Source organism: Coregonus clupeaformis, chromosome 30 (assembly GCF_020615455.1).
Source record: "Coregonus clupeaformis isolate EN_2021a chromosome 30, ASM2061545v1, whole genome shotgun sequence".
Classification (NCBI taxonomy): domain Eukaryota; kingdom Metazoa; phylum Chordata; class Actinopteri; order Salmoniformes; family Salmonidae; genus Coregonus; species Coregonus clupeaformis.
This window is the reverse complement of record NC_059221.1, coordinates 32956664-32972041: the sequence shown is the minus strand read 5'-3', so window position 1 is coordinate 32972041 and position 15378 is coordinate 32956664.

The window sequence follows — 15378 nt, the reverse complement described above, 5'->3', positions numbered from 1 at the left end:
AATCTTCAAGCAAAACCTCTGACTCAGAAATATGACTTTCGGTAATGCTCTTGCCATGTAGTAGAGATACTCCCTTAACAAGTTTTAACCAATGAGTTAGGTAATGATCTGGCAAGATTCCTTTAAGTAGTGGAACAGTATAGTACAGGAGCCATATGTACCATTCGTGTGCCTTCCAAAATGTTCTTTGGGTGATTGAATGTGGTACACATGAGACGTTGCATGGTGGCTTTATATTCAAAAGCATGTCATCTAGATGTTGAGTTGATCTACCTATAGTATATACCATGACATCTCATGATTTTAGCTGTTTAACCATAAACTGGTCATGCTTCTGGCAATCCTCAATAGCAAATTGTGCTTATAATCAGGGATAGGTCCCTCTATTATGTCAAAATGTTCAAGCCGAGATAAAATACTAGGGCCTTTAATTCCCTTTACAGCTTTGCCAGACTCTAGTGCTGAATCTACAAATAGATACAAATGATTTCTGAGTTGACTGTTTTCCTCGAAAGGATATGCATGCGTATGCCCTCTTCCCGTTGCTACTACAATACCTTTTTGGAGACCAAGAGCAGCCAAATTCCCCATTCAAGTGTTTAAAGTTTTGAAGAAGAGGTCTGGCAACTGAGTCACTGACTAAAATTAAAGGACAGACTTCGCTAGTCACAATAGCACCTTCAGGATTTTTCCATTTGATACATTGAGTGTAATACATTAATCTACAAAAGGATTGAAGTACATGTTCATGTGTGGCTTTTGGGGCCCAAACCATAAGCGTGCTTTGCGCCTAAAAAATATTTTTGGGGGGAATGTTTTGTGTATGGATTTCTGAAGCAGGGCGCCTGTCAAGGGGGTTATTTCTGGGGATGCAGATGATAAGCCTATACCTGAAGTATATATTTTTTTGACATTTTAGATGAAGTGATTGGTGCAGGTCGACTGACCTGCATGGTGAATGGAGTAAGGAAACCCACTTTTTTTATGAGTCTCTCCCTTCTCATGTAAAGCTAGGCTTTATGAGATACCCTGTAAGAGCGTTTGTGCACAAGACCCATAGCCGCGGGAAGTAGGGGTGCTGGAGGTGCTGCAGCACCCCCTGGTGGTTAGATGGTAAGACTGCAAGAATGGGTGGTGTTGCAAAAAAAACAATTACAAAATAAATCCAGTTGCATTATTGATCTAAATGATCATGGGAAGGGGAGAGAAAAAACATGGAATATTTGTATATGGGCCCCATTCTGCATGGAGAGCTATCGGCTCTGCTTTGTAAGCGGTGTGCTCATGATATGCTCTTATCTATTTAGTTGTGGGGGTTTGGAGTTAGACACGCGCTCTGCTGTACAATAGACAGTTTAGTTTGAGTTGAGTCGGGTCTCTCTCTCTCTCCCTCTCCCTCTCTGTCCCTCTCCCATAGGCGGCATGTGAGTTTCAAGTTTGGGGAAGCTAATTTTCACCATAAAAATGCACCTTTATAGTAAAGCATTCCATGCATCTATCATCACATTTGCAGACTTATGTAAGCTAGCCTACTATTCCTAAGGTGATGAGTATATTGGATAGTCATAATTTAGGCTAATAATATAACTCAATAACTGTTCGCAAAAAAGACTGCAATGTTCAATGCATGGCTGAGCGTGTAGAGTAGGCCTAGGCTATAGGCTATATCATATCAATTTCTTCTCCTTTTGTGTTTATAAACACATTTCATGCAATTCTAACAGACTTTATGTCTGGAGACATTAGCAGAATCCTATTTTTTATATTACAAAAAATGCAGGGTAGTATAGGCCTATAGGCTACTGCTGACACTGACAAACAGATAAATAAAAGCAACCTTGTCTGCAACCATATAATCTATGAAAAGGGGAAACACAAATTGTACAATATGAAGTCCATGTAACCTGGAGGAGGAAATGATTGTCCAAAAACAACGTTTCAAGTGGCACTGACCCAACAATGGCCAATTTCCATGTTGTCTGTAGCTTGTGAAACGTTGATTAATGTGCACTGTCCCTGTAAAAATAAAAAATAAATGTAAACTTAATCTTAATGATAAATAGCGCCTTTTGGAGCGCATTCTTCTCTGTCTCAATTGGCTCAACAGCGAAATGACTTACAACACTGTCAGCCAATCCGATGTCTAGCCAGTCCCAACTAGCGGAAAGCCACTAAAAGCCACCAATGGGAATGCAAGACAGTCTCAACTAATTGTATCCAACCACTATCGCCCGTTTGACATGTGGTCCAATCATATTCGCCCTTTGACTTTAGCCCCGGCCCCAACTCGAATTTTCAAAACAACTAACGGCGGCCATGACAGTCTTTATGGCTTGGGGGTAGAAGCTGTTAAGGAGCCTTTTGGATCTAGACTTGGCGCTCCGGTACCACTTGCCGTGCGGCAGCAGAGAGAACAGTCTCTGACTTTGGTGACTGGAGTCTTTGACAATTTTTTGGGCCTTCCTCTGACACTGCCTAGTATATAGGTCCTGGATGGCAGGAAGCTTGGCCCCAGTGATGTACTGGGCCGTACACACTACCCTCTGTAGCGCCTTACGGTCGGATGCCGAGCAGTTGCCATACCAGGCAGTGATGCAACCGGTCAGGATGCTCTCGATGGTGCAGCTGTATAACTTTTTGAGGATCTGGGGATCCATGCCAAATCTTTTCAGTCTCCTGAGGGGGAAAAATTGTTGTTGTGCCCTCTTCATGACTGTCTTGGTGTGTTTGGACCATGGTAGTTTGTTTGTGATGTGGACACCAAGGAACTTGAAACTCTCGACCCGCTCCACTACAGCCCCATCGATGTTAATGGGGGCCTGTTCGGCCATTATTTTCCTGTAGTCCACGATCAGCTCCTTTGTCTTGCTCACATTGAGGGAGAGGTTGTTGTCCTGGCACCACAATGTCAGGTCTCTGACCTCCTCCCTATACGCTGTCTCATCGTTGTCGGTGATCAGGCCTACCACTGTTGTGTCGTTAGTAAACTTAATGATGGTGTTGGAGTCGTGCTTGGCCACGCAGTCGTGGGTGAACAGGGAGTACAGGAGGAGACTAAGCACGCACCCCTGAGGGGCCCCAGTGCTGAGCACTTGTTGGCTGCTTTTCCTTCACTGCGGTCCGACTCATCCCAAACCATCTCAATTGGGTTGAGGTCGGGGGATTGTGGAGGCCAGGTCATCTGATGCAGCACTCCATCACTCTCCTTCTTGGTAATATAGCCCTTACACAGCCTGGAGGTGTGTTGGGTCATTGTCCTGTTGAAAAACAAATGATAGTCCCACTAAGCCCAAACCAGATGAGATGGCGTATCACTGTAGAATGCTGTGGTAGCCATGCTGGTTAAGTGTGCCTTGAATGCTAAATAAATCACCAACAGTGTCACCAGCAAAGCACCATCACACCTCCTCCTCCATGCTTCATGGTGGGAACCACACATGCGGAGATCATCTGTTCACCTACTCTGCGTCTCACAGAGACACGGCGGTTGGAACCAAAAATCTCACATTTGGACTCATCAGACCAAAGGACAGATTTCCACTGGTCTAATGTCCATTGCTTGTGTTTCTTGGTCCAAGCAGGTCTCTTCTTCTAATTGGTGTCCTATAGTAGTGGGTACTTTGCAGCAATTCGACCATGAAGGCCTGATTCACACAGTCCCCTCTGAACAGTTGATGTTGAGATGTGTCTGTTACTTGAACTCTGTGAAGCATTTATTTTGGCTGCAATTTCTGAGGCAAGTAACTCTAATGAACTTATCCTCTGCAGCAGAGTTGACTCTGGGTCTTCCATTCCTGTCGCGGTCCTCATGAGAACCAGTTTCATCATAACACTTGATGGTTTTTGCGACTGCACTTGAAGAAACTTTCAAAGTTCTTGAAATGTTCCGTATTGACTGACCTTCATGTCTTAAAGTAATGATGGACTATCGTTTCTCTTTGCTTTTCTCTTTGCTCACAGACACTGTGGTCCTCTGTAGCTCAGCTGGTAGAGCACGGCGCTTGTAACGCCAAGGTAGTGGGTTCGATCCCCGGGACCACCCATACACACACAAAAAAAAAAATGTATGCAAGCATGACTGTAAGTCGCTTTGGATAAAAGTGTCTGCTAAATGGCATATTATTATTATATATTATTCTTTGAGCTGTTCTTGCCATAATATGAACTTGGTATTTTACCAAATAGGGCTATCTTCTGTATACCCCCCCTACCTTGTCACAACACAACTGATTGGCTCAAACACATTAAGAAGGAAATACATTCCACAAATTAACTTTTAAGAAGGCACACCTGTTCATTGAAATGCATTCCAGGTGAATAACTCATGAAGCTTGTTGAGAGAATGCCAAGAGTGTGCAAAGCTGTCATCAAGGAAAAGGGTGGCTACTTTGAAGAATCTAAAATCTCAAATATATTTTGATCTGTTTAACACTTTTTTGGTTACTACATGATTCCATATGTGTTTTTTCATAGTTTTGATGTCTTCACTATTATTCTACAATGTAGAAAATAGTTTTAAAAAATAAAGAAAAACCCTTGAATGAGTAGGTGTGTCCAAACTTTTGACTGGTAGTGTAACTTAGGCTACAGTGATACTGTTACCGAATCTTGTCCTATGGTTAGGCTAGTCATCGCATTAGGAATTGGATTTTGTTAAGTCTGCATAGACACATGCAATGCTTTATTATAAAGGTGATCGGTCAGCACCCCTACTCAAAACAACTTCCCGCAGCTATGCCTTTGTCACGCCCTGACCTATAGAACTCTTGTTTGTTGAGTCAGGGTGTGGAAATCTATGTTATATATTCTATGTTTATGTTCTAGTTATTCTATTTCTATGTCTGGCCGGGTATGATTCCCAATCAGAGGCAGCTGTCGCTCATTGTCTCTGATTGGGGATCATACTTAGGTAGCCCAGTTGCCTACTGTGTATTGTGGGATCTTGTTCCTGTTAGGCTGGTGTGTGTATAGCCCTTTGGACTTCACGTTACGTTGTTTCTTGTTTTGGTTTGTATGTTTATTGGGTGAATAAACATGTACGCTTTTCACGCTGCACCTTGGTCCGACCCATCTCTCAACGATTGTGACAGAAGATCCCACCAAACGAGGACCAAGCAGCGTGGCCAGGAGCAGACATCCTGGACATGGGAGGAGATCCTGGATGGTAAGGGATCTTGGACATGGGAGGAGATCCAGGCTGGGATGGATCGCCGTCCTTGAGAACGGACAGAGGAAGCCCAGGTAGGAGAGGAGCAACGGCGACACCGACGGCGCCGGCCGAGGAGGAAGCCCGAGAGGCAGCCCCAATAAAAATGTTTTGGGGGGCTAAAGGGGTGGTCAGGAATCGAGTGAGAAGAGCCCCGACCACTGCACCCGGTGGGGTTCCAGTTGGAGTCCCTACGACCATGGGAACAGGAATGGGAACAGTTGTACACGGAGGAGTCGGAGGATGACGATGACGATGAGGTTCTGTTCCCTAACTCGTGGGGGCTCCCGGAGGAGTCCTCACTGGAGGAGAATTGGCGAGAGAGAGAGAGAAGGACTGGAGCAGTCTGAGAGAGGAGGCCACCACGTTACGGGGGCTGTTAGCTCAGAGGGAGCAGGAGTTATCCGTTCAGAGGGAGGCGCTACAGGAGGCTCAAAGGGAGAAGGAAGTAGTGGAGGCACGGACAGAGGAGCTGGTCAGGCAACAGAAGGAGCGTGTGTTCATTGAGGAACCTAGGTATGCGGAGATATGCACTGTGTCGCCAGTGCGCATTCACAGCCCAGTGCGTCCTGTGCCAGCGCCCCGCACATGTCGTGCGAAAGTGGGCATCCAGCCAGGACGGGTTGTGCCGGCTCAACGCTCCTGGTCTCCAGTGCGCCTCCACGGTCCAGTATATCCTGGGCCAGTCCTACGCACTGTGTCGCCAGTGCGCGTTCACAGCCCAGTGCGTCCTGTGCCAGCGCCCCACACGTGCCGTGCGAAAGTGGGCATCCAGCCAGGACGGGTTGTGCCAGCTCTAAGCTCCAGACCTCCAGTGCGCCTCCACAGGCCGGTACGCCCCATACCTGCTCCCCGCACCAATCCAGTGGTGCGTGTATCCAGTCCAGTACGGCCCGTACCTGCTCCCCGCACCAAACCAGTGGTGCGTGTCACCAGCCCGGTATGCCCCGTACCTGCTCCCCGCACCAAACCAGTGGTGCGTGTATCCAGTCCGGCACGTCCCGTACCTGCTCCCCGCACCAAACCAGTGGTGCGTGTCTCCAGTCCGGCACGACCCGTGCTTGCTCCTTGCACCAGACCAGTGGTGCGTGTCGCCAGTCCGGCACGACCCGTGCATGCTCCTCGCACCAGACCAGTGGTGCGTGTATCCAGTCCGGCACAGCCCGTGCCTGCTCCTCGCACCAAACCAGTGGTGCGTGTCTCCAATCCGGCACGGCCCGTGCCTGCTCCTCGCACCAGACCAATGGTGCGTGTGCCCAGTCCAGCTCCGGTCAGCGGCTCCACTCCGGAGCCAGAGCAGTCCGCTCCACCGGTGCCCAGTCCAGCTCTGGTCAGCGGCTCCTCTCCGGAGCCAGAGCAGTCCGCTCCACCGGTGCCCAGTCCAGCTCCGGTCAGCGGTTCCACTCCGGAGCCAGAGCAGTCCGCTCCACCGGGGTCTAGTTCAGCTCCGGTCAGTGGCTCCACTTCAGACCCAGAAGTCAGCCCCTCTCCAGGGTCGGGGCCTCCCACACCAGGGTCCAGACAGGGCTTGGTGCATCGTGGGAGGAAGGAGAGGGGAAGCATCGCGCCGAGGTCCAGACCAGACCGGGGGAGCAACGGGGAGGCAGAGAGGGAGAGGTCGTCACGCCCGGAGCCGGATCCGCCTCCGAGGACCCTCCCCTGTCATGTCAGGTTTGTGCGGCCGGAGGCCGCACCTTTGGGGGGGGGGGGTACTGTCACGCCCTGACCTATAGAACTCTTGTTTGTTGAGTCAGGGTGTGGAAATCTATGTTATATATTCTATGTTTATGTTCTAGTTATTCTATTTCTATGTCTGGCCGGGTATGATTCCCAATCAGAGGCAGCTGTCGCTCATTGTCTCTGATTGGGGATCATACTTAGGTAGCCCAGTTGCCTACTGTGTATTGTGGGATCTTGTTCCTGTTAAGCTGGTGTGTGTATAGCCCTTTAGGCTTCACGTTACGTTGTTTCTTGTTTTGGTTTGTATGTTTATTGGGGGAATAAACATGTCCGCTTTTCACGCTGCACCTTGGTCCGACCCGTCTCTCAACGATCGTGACAGCTTTGTATGCAACCATTTAATATAGGCCTACGAAAGGGGGACTCAAATGTACAAAATGACATCTATCTAATCTGGAGGAGGAAATTATTGTCCAAAGACAAAGTTTAAAGTGGCACTGATTGACCCAATGATACAGTGGAAATACATGTACTCACCAGGGATATGATGATGCTCTCTGCTGGTGCCAATAAGATAGGCTACTATTCGCTCAAGTTGAGAGTTTTGATAACTAAAAGACAGATTAGTCTTTTCATTTTCTTCTCTTTACAACAATAGCCATTTGCTTTCCCGCGATTGTATTTTTAAATATTGCGATATGCCTGGGCCTATTTCAGCTGCTTTTCACTGACAGTTGCAACTCAACGATCAGCTATTTGGTATTTGTCGCACGCACTGCCCAAATTGCATGACTTCCAACTGTAGGCTATGCGCTTGTGATTTAAAATGATCTACAGCTTATTTTTTTAAAGAAGCGAATGATCATCTGGGGCCAAATCATGTAAACTAATTGTAAATCACTTGCTGGTGTACTAGCCTATTATGAATGATTTTATTTATTTCTGTATAGACAGGAATAAATATATAATTTTGGCAATTTAATTAAATGTACTTTGAATTAAATTGCCTTTTGGACGCACTGCCCTGTGTCTTGGAAATTTCAGTACTGAGAGAGACTTGTCATTTCTTCAACAATCATCTTTATTCAATATTGATTTAATTATTGCAATAATGAGACAGGTCAAAGACGGGTCAACCCAACACTCTTGACTGTTGGGCGAGTAGCCTAACCCTTACAGAAATGCAGAGTTCTTTATATAGCTGACACTAAGAATGCTTAGTCATGGCTAGTTCCACCCCTCCCATGCAGATTGGGGGCACCATAAGCCACTTTGGGTTCATCTCCTGGTCATCTGCCTCTGGTGTTATTTTTAACCCCACCTCATCTTAGTTTCCCAGATGCCAGGATAATTAGGAATACTGAGGCCCAGATGCCAGGATAATCAGGAATACTGAGGCCCAGATGCCAGGATAATCAGGAATACTGAGGCCTTTGTTCTGTTCCTCCAGGATCTCTCTATCTGGTTAAACATACACCACATCTTGTCTATGGAATGCAGGCTGTAAATCAATTTTCAGCTCAAGCTACAGTGGGGAGAACAAGTATTTGATACACTGCCGATTTTGCAGGTTTTCCTACTTACAAAGCATGTAGAGGTCTGTCATTTTTATCATAGGTACACTTCAACTGTGCGAGACGGAATCTAAAACAAAAATCCAGAAAATCACATTGTATGATTTTTAAGTAATTAATTTGCATTTTATTGCATGACATAAGTATTTGATCACCTACCAACCAGTAAGAATTCCGGCTCTCACAGACCTGTTAGTTTTTCTTTAAGAAGCCCTCCTGTTCTCCACTCATTACCTGTATTAACTGCACCTGTTTGAACTCATTACCTGTATAAAAGACACCTGTCCACACACTCAATCAAACAGACTCCAACCTCTCCCACAATGGCCAAGACCAGAGAGCTGTGTAAGGACATCAGGGATAAAATTGTAGACTTGCACAAGGCTGGGATGGGCTACAGGACAATAGGCAAGCAGCTTGGTGAGAAGGCAACAACTGTTGGCGCAATTATTAGAAAATGGAAGAAGTTCAAGATGACGGTCAATCACCCTCGGTCTGGGGCTCCATGCAAGATCTCACCTCGTGGGGCATCAATGATCATGAGGAAGGTGAGGGATCAGCCCAGAACTACACGGCAGGACCTGGTCAATGACCTGAAGAGAGCTGGGACCACAGTCTCAAAGAAAACCATTAGTAACACACTACACCGTCATGGATTAAAATCCTGCAGTGCACACAAGGTCCCCCTGCTCAAGCCAGCGCATGTCCAGGCCCGTCTGAAGTTTGCCAATAACCATCTGGATGATCCAGAGGAGGAATGGGAGAAGGTCATGTGGTCTGATGAGATAAAAATAGAGCTTTTTGGTCTAAACTCCACTCGCCGTGTTTGGAGGAAGAAGAAGGATGAGTACAACCCCAAGAACACCATCCCAACCGTGAAGCATGGAGGTGGAAACATCATTCTTTGGGAAGCTTTTCTGCAAAGGGGACAGGACGACTGCACCGTATTGAGGGGGAGGATGGATGGGGCCATGTATCGCGAGATCTTGGCCAACAACCTCCTTCCCTCAGTAAGAGCATTGAAGATGGGTCGTGGCTGGGTCTTCCAGCATGACAATAAACCGAAACACACAGCCAGGGCAACTAAGGAGTGGCTCCGTAAGAAGCATCTCAAGGTCCTGGAGTGGCCTAGCCAGTCTCCAGACCTGAACCCAATAGAAAATCTTTGGAGGGAGCTGAAAGTCCGTATTGCCCAGCGACAGCCCCAAAACCTGAAGGATCTGGAGAAGGTCTGTATGGAGGAGTGGGCCAAAATCCCTGCTGCAGTGTGTGCAAACCTGGTCAAGACCTACAGGAAACGTATGATCTCTGTAATTGCAAACAAAGGTTTCTGTACCAAATATTAAGTTCTGCTTTTCTGATGTATCAAATACTTATGTCATGCAATAAAATGCAAATTAATTACTTAAAAATCATACAATGTGATTTTCTGGATTTTTGTTTTAGATTCCGTCTCTCACAGTTGAAGTGTACCTATGATAAAAATGACAGACCTCTACATGCTTTGTAAGTAGGAAAACCTGCAAAATCGGCAGTGTATCAAATACTTGTTCTCCCCACTGTATCTCTAGTGACCATATGCCCAGATTAGCTGCATGGAGTTAGAGTGGAGACCATGAAACACAGCATTAGTAGAACAGAAATGTCTTACTGTTTGTTAACCCAGTTGTTAAATATCCAACAAATAAGGTAAATACGTAATTTTTCTGTCACACCTGCCTCTCTCCTCTCTCTCTCCCCCCCTTGTGGTGAATATCAAGTGATCTGGAGCAGTGCTCGCAAAAGTCTTCCAGTTCTATTTTCTATTAGTTTACAATTCTAAACTTGGCGAAAAGGGAATGGGAACGATATCACATAAGGAACATGGTATTCTCTCACCCTCGGCTTGCAGGTCTGCTCCTGCCCATGTCAAACACGTAGGCGTACTAGCCCACTAGTCTAGCAAGCAACACAGTGTTGGGCACAGCCCAGCGAGTGCCGGCTGTGCTTTCCTCCGCTGGTGCTGGAAATGAAATACTCAAATACAACTTTGTGAGCCATAATATACATGGTTTAGGAAGCACTTTGAAAAATAAAGAAATAAAGTCTTATTTGAATAAAGAGAGAGTAGACATAGCTTGACTACAAGAGACTTAATTTGTATTTTGATAAATCATCAACTAACGTCCAATTATTGTCCAATATGTCTACTGCACTTGTCCATAACACTCAAGATTTGGTATTTGAAGAAGTATAGAGTACAACACATCCTAATGAAAGGTGCTTTTCTTTTTATTCCCATGTACACAAAGCTGCCAGTTGAGGACCTACGAGGCGTCTGTTTCTCAAACTAGACACTCTAATGTATTTGTCCTCTTGCTCAGTTGTGCACCGGGGCCTCCCACTCCTCTTTCTATTCTGGTTAGAGACAGTTTGCGCTGTTCTGTGAAGGGAGTAGTACACAGCGTTGTACGAGATCTTCAGTTTCTTGGCAATTTCTCGCATAGAATAGCCTTCATTTCTCAAAACAAGAATAGACTGACGAATTTCAAAAGAAAGTTATTTGTTCTGGCCATTTTGAGCCTGTAATCGAACCCACAATTGCTGATGCTCCAGATACTCAACTAGTCTCTAGAAGGCCAGTTTTATTGCTTCTTTAATCTGCACAACCGTTTTCAGCTGTGCTAACATAATTGCAAAAGGGTTTTCTAATTATCAATTATACATTTGGATTAGCAAACACAACGTGCCATTGGAACACAGGACTGATGGTTGCTGATAATGGGCCTCTGTACGCCTATGTAGATATTCCATTAGAAATCAGCCGTTTCCAGCTACAATAGCCATTTACAACATTAACAATGTCTACACTGTATTTCTGATCAATTTGATGTTATTTTAATGGACAAAAAAATTGCTTTTCTTTCAAAAACAAGGAAACTGACCCCATACTTTTGAATGGTAGTGTATATACAGTTGAAGTCGGAAGTTTACATACACCTTAGCCAAATACATTTAAACTCAATTTTTCACAATTCCTGACATTGAATCCTAGTAAAAATTCCCTGTTTTAGGTCAGTTAGGATCACCACTTTATTTTAAGAATGTGAAATGTTAGAATAATAGTAGAGAGAATGATTTATTTCAGCTTTTACTTTGTTGTCCTTAAGCCATTTTGCCACAACTTTGGAAGTATGCTTGGGGTCATTGTCCATTTGGAAGACCCATTTGCGACCAAGCTTTAACTTCCTGACTGATATCTTGAGATGTTGCTTCAATATATCCACATAATTTTCCTTATTCATGATGCCATCTATTTTGTGAAGTGCACCAGTCACTCCTGAAGCAAAGCACCCCCAAAGCATGATGCTTCCACCCCCGTGCTTCACGGTTGGGATGTTGTTCTTCGGCTTGCAAGCTCCCCTTTTTCCTCCAAACATTACGATGGTCATTATGGCCAAACAGTTCTATTTTTGTTTCATCAGACCAGAGGACATTTCTCCAAAAAGTACGAACTTTGTTCCCATGTGCAGTTGCAAACCGTAGTCTGTATTTTTTATGGCGGTTTTGGAGCAGGGGCTTCTTCCTTGCTGAGCGGCCTTTCAGGTTATGTCGAAATAGGACTCGTTTTACTGTGGATATAGATACTTTTGTACCTGTTTCCTCCAGCATCTTCACAAGGTCCTTTGCTGTTGTTCTGGGATTGATTTGCACTTTTCACACCAAAGTACGTTCATCTCTAGGAGACAGAACGCGTCTCCTTCCTGAGCGGTATGACGGCTGCGTGGTCCCATGGTGTTTATACTTGCGTACTATTGTTTGTACAGATGAACGTGGTACCTTCAGACGTTTGGAAATTGCTCCCAAGGATGAACCAGACTTGTGGAGGTCCACAAATTTTTTTCTGAGGTCTTGGCTGATTTCTTTTGATTTTCCCATGATGTCAAGCAAAGAGGCACTGAGTTTTAAGGTAGGCCTTGAAATACATCCACAGGTACACCTCCAATTGACTCAAATTATGTCAATTATTCTATTAGAAGCTTCTAAAGCCTTGACATCATTTTCTGGAATTGTCCAAGTTGTTTAAAGGCACAGTCAACTTAGTGTATGTAAACTTCTGACCCACTTGAATTGTGATACAGTGAATTATAAGTGAAATAATCTGTCTGTAAACAATTGTTGGAAAAATTACTTGTGTCATGCACAAAGTAGATGTCCTAACCGACTTGCCAAAACTATGGTTTGTTTACAAGAAATTTGCGGAGTGGTTGAAAAACGAGTTTTAATGAGTTCAACCTAAGTGTATGTAAATTTCCAACTTCAACTGTATATACATATTTACAAAATAAAATATATGGGTGTTTGGAAATGATGCAGACAATTACATTGATGGAAGCCACAATACATCTGCTCAGCTGTGACGTGATAGGCCACTCAACGAAGTGGTAGGCCACACAAGCTCATAGATTGGGACCGCCGAGAGCTAACAATGTTCTGTCCTCGGTTGCAACACTCACTACCAAGTTCCAAACTGCCTCTGGAAGCAACGTCAGCACAAGAACTGTTCGTCGAGAGCTTAATGAATTGGGTTTCCATGGCCAAGCAGCCGTACACAAGCCTAAGATCACCATGTGCAATGCCAAGCATTGGCTGGAGTGGTGTAAAGCTCGGCGTCATTGGCCTATGGAGCAGTGGAAACGCGTTCTCTGGAGTGATGAATCACGCTTTACCATCTGGCAGTCCAACGGACGAATCTGGGTTTGGCGGATGCCAGGAGAACCTTACCTGCCCGAAAGTATAGTGCCAACTGTAAAGTTTGGTGGAGGAGGAATAATGGTCTGGGGCTGAATTTCATGGTTCAGGCTAGGCCCCTTAGTTCCAGTGCGGTACCTGAGCACCAAGTCTAGGTCCAAAAGGCTCCTTAACAGCTTCTACCCCTAAGCCATAAGACTGCTGAACAGTTAATCAAATGGCTACCTGGACTATTTGCATAGACTTTTGTTTTTACGTTGCTGCTACTCAATGTTTATTATCTACAGTGAGGGAAAAATGTATTTGATCCCCTGCTGATTTTGTACGTTTGCCCACTGAAAAAGACATGATCAGTCTATAATTTTAATGGTAGGTTTATTTGAACAGTGAGAGACAGAGTAACAACAACAAAAATCCAGAAAAACGCATGTCAAAAATGTTATCAATTGATTTGCATTTTAATGAGGGAAATAAGTATTTGACCCCTCTGCAAAACATTACTTAGTACTTGGTGGCAAAATCCTTGTTGGCAATCACAGAGGTCAGACGCTTCTTGTAGTTGGCCACCCGGTTTGCACACATCTCGTGAGGGATTTTGTCCCACTCCTCTTTGTAGATCTTCTCCAAGTCATTAAGGTTTCGAGCCTGATGTTTGGCAACTCGAACCTTCAGCTCCCTCCACAGATTTTCTATGGGATTAAGGTCTGAAGACTGGCTAGGCCACTCCAGGGCCTTCATGTGCTTCTTCTTGAGCCACTATTTTGTTGCCTTGGCCGTGTGTTTTGGGTCATTGTCATGCTGGAATACCCATTTACAACCCATTTTCAATGCCCTGGCTGAGGGAAGGAGGTTCTCAGCCAAGATTTGACGGTACATGGCCCCGTCCATCGTCCCTTTGATGCGGTGAAGTTGTCCTGTCCCCTTAGCAGAAAAACACCCCCAAAGCATAATGTTTCCACCTCCATGTTTGACGGTGGGGATGGTGTTCTTGGGGTCATAGGCAGTATTCCTCCTCCTCCAAACACAGCGAGTTGAGTTGATGCCAAAGAGCTCCATTTTGGTCTCATCTGACCACAACACTTTCACCCAGTTCTCCTCTGAATCATTCAGATGTTAATTTGCAAACTTCAGACGGGCCTGTATATGTGCTTTCTTGAGCAGGGGGACCCTGCAGGCGCTGCAGGATTTCAGTCCTTCACGGTGTAGTGTGTTACCAATTGTTTTCTTGGTGACTATGGTCCCAGCTGCCTTGAGATCATTGACAAGATCCTCCTGTGTAGTTCTGGGCTGATTCCTCACTGTTCTCATGATCATTGCAACTCCATGAGGTGAGATCTTGCATGGAGCCCCAGGCCGAGGGAGATTGACAGTTATTTTGTGTTTCTTCCATTTGTGAATAATCGCACCAACTGTTGTCACCCTCTCACCAAGCTGCTTGGCGATGGTCTTGTAGCCCATTCCAGCCTTGTGTAGGTCTACAATCTTGTCCCTGACATCCTTGGAGAGCTCTTTGGTCTTGGCCATGGTGGAGCATTTGGAATCTGATTGATTGATTGCTTCTGTGGACAGGTGTCTTTTATACAGGTAACAAGCTGAGATTAGGAGCACTCTCTTTAAGAGTGTGCTCCTAATCTCAGCTCGTTACCTGCATAAAAGACACCTGGGAGCCAGAAATCTTTCTGATTGAGAGGGGGTCAAATACTTATATCCCTCATTAAAATGCAAATCAATTTATAACATTTTTTACATGCGTTTTTCTGGATTTTGTTGTTGTTATTCTGTCTCTCACTGTTCAAATAAACCTACCATTAAAATTATAGACTGATCATTGTCAGTGGGCAAACATACAAAATCAGCAGGGGATCAAATTCTTTTTTCCCTCACTGTATGCAAAGTCACTTTACCCCACATGTAGATATTACCTCAGTTACCTCGACTAACCTGTACCCCCGCACATTGACTTGGTACCGGTACCCCCTGTATATAGCCTCGTTATTTTATTGTGTTCCTTTTTTTTTGGGGGGGGGGGCTTTACTGTTTCAGCATGACAATACCCCCGTACACAAAGCGAGGTCCATACAGAAATGGTTTGGTGTGGAAGAACTTGACTGGCCTGTATAGAGCCCTGACCTCAACCCCATCGAACACCTTTGGGATGAATTGGCACGCCGACTGCAAGGCAGGCCT